Raw genomic sequence first — 12,930 nt, 5'->3', positions numbered from 1 at the left:
AATAAGGACTCACTATTAGTATTGCTTTCTGCAAAAAGGGAAACTAGCAAACCATAAAGCTTATCATATTCCTTAGAGTCGGGAAATTATTCCCACTAGTCAGATAAGTCTTGTGAGTACATTGTGTACTTAAGGTTTATTTACCCCTGTTGTAGGTAATGCTAGAGGAGTATCATTGGGTGAAGGATTCTTCTGGTGGGCACAGATGGATCCTTGTTCATTATCGATAGATGTTTATTTTTAATTCTGTTATTTAATATTCCACACTTTGACTTTGGAAATGTAATAATGTAATTTTTAAGAACTCTAGATGTATGAAATGGGTTAAGTATTGTAACTCGTTCTCATTATTGGATCCTTGGGGAAAAATGTGGATCTTTTGGGCTCTCCTTTGGGGTGTGCCCGACAGAAATCACCCGCTGTAGCTTGCTTACGGGTTGCTTAGTGTCTAGTGGAAGACGAGCGCCTCCGTAAGTGCGTTATTTTGGATGGTTCTGCCACAGTTGGTACCAGAGCCAATAATAAGTTTACGAGTTTCATCACTCTTTTCAAAAACTTAAAATTTGACCAACAAAAGTTTTGCGAGAAGTAGGATGCGCTAAAATTATATAAATAAGTATAAGCCCTAGCAATATGGTCTATCTAGGATAGTGGCATTGGTTTTATCTAATCAGTTTTCTATAGGTACACTGACTTACGTTGCGTAAGAAATCGCTTAGCGTACGGAAAGTGAGTGTGTGATGTGCCGAAAATTTGCGAATGCCGCTATATTCTGGCTTGAGTGAGCGTACAGGCCGATACATGCATCATGATAATAGAATCTTACTTAAACTAAAGTCCCCCTACATGTATAATTTGGATTAGTAAATCGATAGGATAAACAAAAAAGAATGCTTTAATAAATGTCTTGTCATTTCTCTAATCTCTTGCTTCTAATCTGGAAGGTTGTTCTAAGTGGATGGTTCCTATCTCTAACAGATAAATCTGAGATCCAGACTCGGGAGCACCAGTGCTGGAGCGGGCCATGGTCTTGGCGAAGGCCAAGGTGAAAGTGGTAGAGCTAATGAGCACGGCAACGGGGAGAGCCATGAGGCTACACTCCTGGCTCCTCCTCCTCCGCCACCGCCACCTTTGATGACTCATGTGGGGATGATGGCAGAAATGATGGCTACTCACCGCGAGTCAGTCCGTGCCATGGAGCTGCTAGCACAGGCTATCAGTGGCTTCGCCCATAGAGGCCACGGCGGCAATGGTGGGAACGGGGGTGGTGCCCGCAGTCCTAAGGGACCCTGCTCTTATTAGGATTTCCTCAAGAGACACATGCCCACTTTCACACCATTGGCTGAGCCTCTAGATGCAGAGCATTGGCTTCGCATTCTAGAGCAAAAGTTTCTGTTGCTCAACGTGACTGATGAGCAGAAAGTGCGCTTTGTAGCGCAACAATTGTTGGGGTCCGTGAGTGCATGGTGGGATACCTTCAATGCCATGCAGTAGCCAGATCACCGAGTGACTTGGCAGGAGTTCACCGCAGCATTCAAATGAATTTTATATTCCTGCTGGTGTTCTCAATAGGAAGCTGACTGAGTTCCTAGACCTACGGCAAGAGAGTATATCCGTGATGGACTACGTTAACAAGTTCAATCACTTGTCAAAGTTTGCTGGAACCCATGTTGACACAGATGAGAAGAAGAGGGACCACTTCTATCGTGGCCTCTCTTGCAGCTTACAGAAGGAGCTATATACTAGGAACTATCAGACCTTTGGGGCAATGATGAATGCTGCCATCGCCATGGAGGGCTTGTAGCGGGATTTCTAGGCGGAGTGGAAGTGTAAGCGGGTGGCTTCAGGGTCTTCTAGTCACCCCCATGCTTAAAAAGTATAGGTTGTTCGATGGGTGCCCTATCAATCATTAGGCGAGCATTCGTTTCGACAGTCTCAGCAGACTTTGCAGGCTCCTTCCACATAGTACCGTGCACCTACTCAATAGCTGCAACATCAATAGCCCCAAGGACAGCAGGCCCCACCTCATCTAGGATAGGGAAACAAGCTGGGTGCTTGTTTCAAATGTGGCAGGGATGGCCACTATGCCCGAGAGTGTCCGCAAAACTAGCCAGCCTAGTCTGCTCAACCATCGGCTAACTCTAGGCTAGTCAAGCAGATAGTGATCAAGAAGAAAGTGCCAGTCAACTGATCGGGATAGGTGAATTTCACAAAGGCTGAGCAGATATTGCAAAATGAACCGGTGATGGCTGGTATGTTCACCATTGATTCTCATCCAGCTTATGTGTTATTTGATTCTGGTGCATCATATTTATTCATGAGCATGGATTTTGTACACCGACACGATATACCACTTATGGCTATACCGTTTGCCTATAGAATCAGTACTCTAGGTGTGCAGATGTGCGTTAATACTCGGATGGACACAGTAAGCTTGGTATTAGCCACTCACACTTATTATCTCTAGATCATGATACTGCCTAGGCAAGGCATTGATGCTATTTTAGGAATGAACTGGTTACGGGTATATGGGGTAGTCTTGGATTTGAAGCAGAGAACTGTGGAGTCACGGCTTCCTTCTTCTGAGGCTAGGATGTCTCTTTTTGTACCCTCAGATCTAGTCTTACCGGTTGCTGCTCATGCTGAAGCTTCTCCTCATCTTGCCTCTATTCAGGTAGTATGTGAGTTCTTGGATATTTTTCCTAAAGATCTACCTAGGTTACCACCGGACAGAGAGGTGGAATTCTCCATTGAGTTAGAGCCTGGTACTGCTCCTATCTCTTGATGCACGTACCGCATGGCTCCAAAGGAATTGGCTAAAATAAAGAAGCAGCTAGAAGAGTTGTTGGAAAATGGCTTCATCCATCCTAGCTCTCCACCTTGGGGTTGTCCAGCCATTTTTGTGAAGAAGGATGGCACCCTTTAGATGTGTGTGGATTACCGCCCTCTTAATGCGGTAACCATTAAGAACAAGTATCCTTTGCCCCATAGAGATACTTTGTTTGATCAACTAGCTGGTGCCAAGGTGTTCTCTAAGATTGATCTTCGTTCAGGCTATCATCAGATCAAGATTAGACCACAAGATATACCAAAGACATCTTTTTCTACTAGGTATGGTTGTATGAGTACCTAGTAATGTCTTTTGGTCTCACCAATGCTCCTGTATTCTTCATGTACTTGATGAATTCAGTCTTTATGCTGGAGCTGGACAAGTTTGTTGTGGTATTCATTGAGGATATCCTGATATATTCCAAGAATTATGAAGAGCATGCCCAACACCTTCGGATAGTACTAGCTCGATTGAGGGAACACAAGCTGCATGCTAAATTTAGCAAGTGTGAATTCTGGTTAGATCGAGTGCAATTTTTGGGGCCTATTTTGACACCTGACGGTATCTCCGTTGACCCCAACAAGGTGCAAGATGTGCTGAATTGGAAGTCTCCTAAGTTTGTGCACCAGATTTGTTAGTTCCTTGGTCTAGCTGGATACTATCGGTGTTTCATTCTAGACTTCTTCAAGATAGCTCAACCGATGACCAAGTTGCTCCAAAAAGAAGCCAAGTTTGATTGGAGCTCAGCCTGTGAAGAAGCCTTTCAAGCTTTAAAGACATTTCTGACCACTACTCCTATGTTGGCCCAACCAAATATTGATAGACCTTTTGATGTATATTGTGATGCCTCGAAGATAGTGTTGGGATGTGTGCTTATATAGGATGGGCGTGTGATAGCTTATGCTTCGCGCCAACTGAAAAAGCACGAAGTGAATTACCCCACTCATGATTTAGAGCTAGTTGTTGTGGTCCATGCTCTAAAATTTGGAGGCATTACTTATTGGGCAACAAAGTACACATCTTTATGGATCATAAGAGCCTCAAATATATTTTCACTCAGTCTGAGTTGAATGTGAGGCAAAGGTGATGGTTGGAATTGATTAAGGATTATAACTTGGGGGTACATTATCACCCAGGAAAGGCCAATGTGGTAGCTGATGCATTGAGCCAAAAGTCATATCAAGTTGAAGAAACAACTTTGTCTCTCAACCATGCAGAGTTGCTGGCTCACATTACCTTGACCTCAGAATTGCTAGAGCAGATTATTCTTGAGCAAAGGCAAGACACTTTAGAAATTCCTCCCATCAAGAAATTAATTGCCGAAGGACATGGTCCTCACTTTAGTATTGATGAGCAAGGAGTAGTGAGATATAAAGATAGATTGGTGGTTCCATCAAATGAGGAGCTGAGAAGGAAGATTTTGAATGAAGCCCATCATTCAAAGTTGTCTATCTATCCTGGCAGCAACAAGATATACCATGATTTATGCCACTTGTACTGGTGGTCCAACATGAAGCAGGACATCACCCAGTACGTCGTGGAGTGTGACACTTGTGGGAGAGTTAAAGCAGATCATATGCGTACCTCGGGATATTTGCAGCCCTTGCTGATTCCTGTTTGGAAATGGGAAGATATCTCCATGGACTTTGTGGTGGGTTTGCCCCGCACATCCAAGGGCTATGATTCTATTTGGGTTATTGTGGACCGTCTCACTAAGTCTGTTCATTTTATCCCAGTGGACACTAAATATACCGCCAAGAAGTATGCTGAGATATATTTTGATCGGATTGTGACCCTACACGGAGTTCCCCTTACTATCATCTCTGATAGAGGGTTAATTTTTGTCTCTCATTTCTAGGAGCGACTACAGGAATGTCTTGGTACTTGTCTCCTCAGAAGCTCAGCATATCATCCACAAACTGATGGCCAAACTGAAAGGGTGAATCAGGTGCTCGAGGATATGTTTAGAGCTTGTGCCATTTCTTTTCCTAAGTGGGATGGATGCCTGAAGTTAGCTAAATTTTCTTACAATAATAGCTACCAAGAGAGTATTCGTATGGCACCATTTAAAGCTCTATATGGAAGAAAGTGTAGGACACCACTTAATTGGGTTGAAGTGGGAGACCATGGATATTTTGGGCCTGATTTCATCAAAGATGCTCGAGAGCAAGTAAGCATTATTTAGAGTTACTTGAAGGCAGCTCAGAGCCGATAGAAAGCTTATACAGACAAGCGAAGAAGGCCCTTGCAGTTTGCAGTTAGGGATTATGTGTATCTCAAGGTGTCTCTTATGAGAGGGGTGCATCGGTTTGGTATCCATGGCAAGCTAGCCCCTTGATATGTGGATCCTTACAAGGTTTTGGCACAGTGTGGCCCAGTTGCTTATCGTCTCTAGCTTCCTAATATTTTATCTACGATACACGATGTGTTTCACGTCTCACAGTTGATGAAATGTTTGTGGGTCCCTGATGAAGCTATAGAAATTGAAGGACTTCCATTCCAACCTGATTTGACTTATATTGAGCACCCTATCAAAATCCTGGACGAAAAGGAAAGAGTGACAAGGAACAATGTGGTGAAGTTCTACAAGGTGCAGTGGCAAAACCACTCTGAGGATGAGGCCACGTGGGAACAAGAGAGCTATATCTTGAAGCATTACCCCCATCTTCTCTCTAGTTCAGATAGGTAGTGGTTCATATTGAAATGTATTTCCTATCTCCTTTCCCATACTAGGCATACGAAATCTATTGTCCAGATTTTGTTTTAGGGGGATAGATTTGTAACACCCTTGGTGTTACACTGTATAATGTTTTGCTAAAACACTACATGAGCATCATACTTATGTGTAAATGTGTGTAATGTAGGGTGTAAAGCAATATGCGTAACTTGAAACGTTCATCGAAAACATGAAACGAATGTAATATTTCATGTCGCGTTATATCACTTAGGGTTCTAAATGAATTTTTATTGAACAAAAATGCTATAGAACGCATAGACGAAACTTTGATAAAGTTTGTAGTACAAACTTTGTAGGTGATGGAGAAATACTTGCGGTTGAGAACGGGAGTCACTAGCTAGCTTGGTTGGTAGCTTGGAAATCGAAGTTGACGTAAATCCGACTGAGACTTAATCAAATTTCTTAAGTTAGAAAACGGTGTGACGAGGCTATGTTTGGGAATTTTTATAGGAGAATCGGGTTAAGCAGTGGCATGGTCTTAGGGTTTGTTTTACTAGTTTGACATGCCATCTCGAGTGTGAAATAGGTGGTGTAGCAACTAGATCACTGAGTTGGATGATTGGGGCGCTTTAAAAATCGTGCAAGGCACATTCTCGGCCAGCTTCTGTGTCTGGGCGCGGTTACCGTGCTTGGCACTCGGCGCTGTCGCGCCGGCCGTCACCACGCACGTGCTCGTATGCCCGTATGTGTGTCAACGCGTTGACCGGTCCTGCCCTGGCGTGTACACCCGCACCGCCGTTGTCGTGCCCTGGCACATAACTTACACACGCACGCACACGCCACGCCCGGCGAGCTAGCCGCTCGGCCACCGCCGTCGTCACGAGCCTGCTGCCTTGGCTCAGCCACTGCCGCCACTTCATCGTGTCGTTGACCCCGTGTGTCGCGTCACTATGCTACTGCTAGCCATGGCCGCTTGTGCAAAGTCACCCACGTGCGCTTTGCCACCGCCGTCGCATCCGCCTGCCGCTCTACCGCTTTGTGCTCGCCTATACGGTGCCGTGCGCGTGTGGCCACCCTTGGCCCTACCAACATGTTGCCTTGCCACATGTGGGCTTGCCCCGCCTGCCTTGCTATCACATCAGCGCTCGATGACACTGTGCTGCTGCCTCCTCAGACCGATGCTATCCACTACGGCGCGCAGGGCTGAGCCGCCGTCGTTGGTTTATGGTTTATGGCCATGTGGCCCACTGTCCTGAGCACGTTGGCTATTTCCCCATCGCCCTATAGCCATACGCGATTGTGCATCGAATTGACAGCCACGTCCCGCCATGGCAGCGACGAGCCAAGCCATGCCTGTCTCCCCCTGTTCCTCTGTCGCCATGGTCGTCGGACCCGCTCCTCTCAATTTGGGTCAATGGAAGCACCTCAGTCCAATTAATTTTGCCCGTGGCTCCATCGTGTAGCTAGCCAACCACCCGACCCCAGCTTGCAGTGAGCCTCGCCGTGCCATGGTCCAATTTGGAGTTTCCTTCCCGCCAGGTCAATAAGACTTAGTCGGTATGCGTCGACGGCAAGCTCCCAATCCAGTGCTGCTCGCGTCAATTCATTGCACCACCAACTTCACCTCCACCTACCCATCACCCGACGCACCTTTGCCTAATCGCTACCACCTCATAGCCTCCCCTGACGTAGCTTTGCCACCGTCGTGCGCCACCGTGCCGTCTGTGCACACGCGGCCAGCTCAGCTCAGGCCACCTTCGGTCGAACCACCACCTTATCTGTGTCCGTGGTGAGTTCCTTGAGCTCACTAGCTATCCCAATTTCTCCGACGTTGTTGTAGCTCACCGGAACGTCATTGTTTTCAATGCAGGAGCTCCGCCGCCATGGTCTGGCTTTACTACGACGTCTCGGCTCGTGCTTTCTTTGCCCAGTGCTTCGCGTTCATGCCTAGGTAGGTATCGGCTCCATAGATAGGGCGGGAAGGTCCGGCTTGGCCAGCGTAACCACCGCCACCGGCCAGTGCCAGCATAGCCAGGCCGGTGCGTGCGCGGGAGGGCCCGAGGGTATGGCCGTGGTAAAGATGGAAAGGGGGAGGGGCATAGTTGTAAGATAGCAAACTAGCTAAATAGTGCTCTTAGTGCTCATGTGATTACCGGGTAGGTTGAGGGCATTTTCGTAAGATGACCGGCGTGTGCGGGTCTTCCTCGTCGCGGGCCGTAGTCGCGCGGACTGGGCCGCGCCCCCGCATGGGCTGCGCCGATGCGTCGCTTGCGCGCACGCTGAGCAGACGTGGGCTGCGCTGCGCTAGAGTGGCCTGCTCCGCTCGCTCGCGGGCCGCGTGGTGGAAATTGATTTTTTTCATTTTTCGGTGAATTAGTAAAGGCTTATTAAATTTAGTTTTGAGGTGAACTTTGATGATTTATAGTAAATCTTATATATGTCCAAAAATAGTGAAACAAAATTTGTTAGGTTCACAAAAATGCTATCTATCTGTTGTTGTAGTTAGTTTACAGTTAGCTGTGATAATGATAGATTCATAAATTCACTTTAGAAAGCTTAGTATTATTTAGATTCATATTTGTAGCAATTTTTGTGGCAAATCGTGATAGCTTTAGCTATAAAATTTTTACAGTAGGTTCATTAGATTATTATGTACTCTCTGTAATTTTTGTAGTCCTAGAGTATGTTGATAAATAGAGTAGCTATTACTCCTTGTTTTATCATATATAGAGTAAATCGGTATTAAGAGTGAGAATACCTTTAGTTGCAAAGATAATATATGTCATGATGCATACTTGTTTGTGGTAACAGTAGATAACTTAGCACCTTAGTTGGTAGGACTAGCTTGGAGGCGGAGATAGTGGAGGTCCTTGCACCGCACTGAGTCCGGACTCAAGAGCGGGGGCTTAGAGTCCAAGTTTGGACGGGAACCTGAACCCCATGACAGGAGGGTGATGGGTTGGTCCTGCTTGTACCTAGGATATAAGTGGGGCATGTGTTTTTGGGGTACCCAGCAAGGGGCATTGATTTGCGAATCGTCGGGCGATCCGGTACGGCTTGTTTGGGGTCTAGCACAGTAGTAACAAGTGAAAGATGAAAGGTGAGAAAATGAAACTGATTGCTCAACTCTTGCTTGAAAGTAGAAAATGTTGCTTACATAGAATGGTTAGAGAATAAATTAATCATGGCTGCTAATAATAACATAAATAAGGACTAACTATTAGTATTGCTTTCTGCAAAAGGGAAACCTGCAAACCATAAAACTTATCATATTCCTTGGAGTCGGAAAATTATTCCACTAGTCGGATAAGTCTTGCGAGTACATTGTGTACTTAGGGTTTATTTACCCATGTTGCAGGTAATGCTTGAGGAGTATCGTTGTGTGAAGGATTCTTCTGGTGGGCGTAGACGGATCCTTGTTCATTATCGATAGATGTTTATTTTTAATTTCGATGTTTAATATTCCGCACTCTGACTTTAGAAATGTAATAATGTAATTTTTAAGAACTCTAGATGTATAAAATGGGTTAAGTATTGTAACTCGTTCTCATTATTGAATCCTTGGGGAAAACGTGGATCTTTCGGGCTCTCCTTTGGGGTGTGCCCGATGGAAACCGCCCGTTGTAGCTTGCTTACGGGATGCTTAGTATCTGGTGGAAGACGAGCGCCTCCGTAAGTGCGTTATTTCGGGCGGTTCTGCCACACTTTGGCACGAGGCGTGGGGGCGCACGACACGAGACGCCGGACAGGCGTGTCCGTCTAAGGGTATAAATATGTGCTGCCGTAGCGTTAGCACATACATTATACTAGCTTACGCTATAGTAAGAAACCCATACATTACAACTACTAACCAATTACACTACCTAGTCTTTCGAGAGACATCGAGAGGGCTGCCCACTTGTTTCTGGACCAAGAACATGAGACTTTTTATACCCAGCAAAACACTAAAAAGAGAGTAAAATGGTCAAAGGATGTTTCAGGTCGAAACTGACCAAAGCAGCCCCCAGATTCGGAACCGGAACGGACAACGGAGCGGCGCTTGCAAAGGGCGGCGGTGAGGATCCTTGTCGCGTTCTTTGTTTCGTCGCCCGTCAAGCACGTTCGCTGATGAGATGAGCACACGAAACATGTGGTGGAATGGGCGTGCTGACCGTACAGGCTGCTAAAAGCACGTGCTCACCAGAAGCTAAGGAGTAAGGACCACGGATCAAAAGCGCTGTCTCGTCCTTCGGGCAACGATGCTTCACATCTCACGAAAATTGACGGGGTCCAACTGTCCAAGCGCTTACGGTGCCGTACTACGTACCAGTATGACAACGACATCTCTACGTACGTATGTACGTACTCAGGTATCGACGGTCACTCCATGTCAAATGGTATTTCAGAAAGTTGTAATTTGCATCGGAGGGACTGATCGCTGCAACAAACCTGGGCTAAATAAAAACAACGATGTCGTCAACCGTCCACTGGTGCGGTCAAGTTTCATCAGAAAGGGAAAAAAGTTGCTCTCTTCTTCAGAAGATAGCTGAATAGCCTCCCTTTGAATGAATGAATGAATGTGATGGTCAGCACGACAGCACCGACATCTATATAATACTATAAACTATAACAGGAGTGCTGATTAAGTATTGTTTGTATGACATAAGAAAATATGTCATCAGGAAGAAATAACATGGCGCAATCTTATTCCTGAAGCATGCATGTCGGCTGGGCTGACTTGGTGCACACTACACAAACAGATTCACCAGTGTTAAGGAAGCGCGTGACACACAGTTGACCTCTATTCAATTACTATGGATTGGGGAAAATATTTTCATCAAGCTTTGGCAAAGTTTGGTTTGTCATGGACTTGTGTTAGTTTATTCAGATTCAAAATTAAGTTACACTCTTACATCTATCCAATCCCGCACCCGTCCTCCGCCCAAGAAACCTTACTTGATCTGATCGCCGGTATGTCGGATCGGATCCGGGCTATGATTTTCGACCCGTTGCCCGACCCAACTCGAAAAAACTGACCTAAAGTATGAAAACCCGAAAAATAGTCTGACTCGATAGTACGTCGAATCGGGCTCGGATCAAAGATTTTGACCTCATCATTTTTTGTGGCCTGACCCGAACGCGAACCTTTGATTAGGTCTACTATACATGTGCAACTGGGAATCCAATTGGCCTTTTAGTCAATAGACTTTCGCATTTACAGAATTCCCTATTCATCAATATTTTGAATTAGATTTAGATAAAATACATCTGGAAATTCAATGAAGTCGAGGTCAACAAATATGGCTATGAAATAAATTATTTTGGACTTCTTTGAAATACTGGTCGCTTGAACTTATCAGTCATGGTACAGTGTTTTTCTCTCAAAACAGATCAGCTTTAGCTGACTTATCAGCCATAAAAACCATCCGCCGACAATGACAGGAGCTCTTCCACATGTAAGCAGGGTTGAGGGCCACACGTTGGAGGGTGACGACAATGGACTCCTGCGTGAACAAGTCCCGGTGGTTGGAAAGATGGCTAGGATTTTTATTTGAATATATAAACATAATAGAGGTCGACCTTATAGAATGTGGGACCTACGCTAAGACGGCTAAGGCCCTGTTTGGAAGCCCGGTATTTATCCTCAAACCATTGTAAATTACAGGTCCCAATTTTTTTCTGACCCAAGATGCAATTCACTGATTGGATGACCGGTGAGCCTATTGAATTTACATCCGGTTTCCCCCAAAACCGTTGGAAAAAAAATGTTGCCTCCTCTGGTCTGGGAAAAAATACGGCAAGTATCGTGCTTGTCTCACCTCTGCTGAAATCACGCCGCCGCCCCCACTCGATTCCGATAGTCCGCTGCCACCCCATGGCGAGCGGCGCGCCGAGGCGGGGACGAAGCCTGAACACGTCGTTGCGGACCGCCTCCTTGCGCCGCACCTCGGCCGACGGCCACGAAGTCGTCGCGCGCGTCGCGCACGGCGCAGGCCCGGCGGCCGTAGGAGCCCTCGACCACGAACACCTCATCAGCGTCCGAGGAGGACGCGGTGACGACGTGCGCTAGCGTCTTGCCGCCTGAGACACGGAGGCCACCGACGTGGCGGCGGACGAAGAAAAAAGACGGCCTAGCTGAGGCGGGATCGATGGCGGAGAAGCCAGGGTGTTGGGCGCACTGAGGTTGCTCTCCGGGCAACAATGGCGGCTGTTGAGAGGCGGCATGTCAATGTCACAGATCTGGTCCACTATGGATAAGTATAGCGTATAGAGAAGAGTCTAAGCGCGGTGCATATGCGAGGAATCCATGGATGAGTGCTCAGGCTGCTCGAATTTGCTCCTGTGAGCTTGAGCGGCAATGGTGGCTGCAGCTTAGTTTCTCTGTCCATGGCGCCACTACCTTCGACGGAATCCAACAAGACACTGCTCTGGAAGCTAGCAGGTGAGGCAACGAGGCATCATAAACTAGCAATAGTGGGATAGCAGCTCGGATATCACGGGATTTGGTAGGCGGCGAGCGAATTTCTGATGCTCAGCCAAACTGTGCTTCCTAACAATATTCTACAAGCGAATGGTTATCCACTGGTGTTCTTGTGCACATCAGATTACAAGTGTAATCATTTTACAGGTGTAACACAAGGCCTAAGGCCTTAAACATTCCTGATGCCCTAATGGCGTTAGATGCCATGGGAGTGTTTTTTTGGTCGTGATTGGTAGGCACCATTAATGGAGACGATCCAAAAAAAAATTAGCTACTCCTTCTATTCTAAATATACTTTGTTTTAGTTTTAGTTGATTTTTCCCTAATTTTGACTACTTTTTTTTATTAAAATGTGCTAACATTGACAACATCAAATTAGTCCCTCATTGAATTGTACATGTTTCTATATTTCTTTATAAACTTAGTTAAAGTTAGATAAGTTTAATTTAGGATGAAACTAAAATAATCTACATTTTGGACAAATTAGTGCCATAATTTGAAGTTTCCTATCTCTCTTCTATTAAAATTCAATTATTTAGTACCTACTACTTTTTTTTTTATTTTAGACACCATATTTTATAGAAATTTCTAGCTAAATTGTTGCTCTGTCCCAAAATAACATATACGATTCAAGTCAATCAATTTTAAGTCCGACTTAAAGTTGTCTGAGACCTTACTAAACAAATGTTACCTTACTGGCTCTTGGTCAAACTTAAATTACGCGTCTCACGACGGATACGTCATCCCTTTAACAAAATTATATAAAGGAGCTAACATTTATTAGCTACGAATACGCATCCATGGCGGATACACCACTAACATTTACGGAACAGAGTATTACTCACTCCATTCTAAATTATAAGTTATTTTAACTTTTTTTATTCATCTATTTTATTATGTATCTAAACATAATATTATATTAAGATGCATAGCAAAATGGACGTAAAAACAATCAAAGTGAGT

This window comes from Miscanthus floridulus, chromosome 17 (genome assembly GCF_019320115.1).
Source record: "Miscanthus floridulus cultivar M001 chromosome 17, ASM1932011v1, whole genome shotgun sequence".
Lineage (NCBI taxonomy): Eukaryota > Viridiplantae > Streptophyta > Magnoliopsida > Poales > Poaceae > Miscanthus > Miscanthus floridulus.
This window is presented reverse-complemented; position numbering follows the sequence as displayed.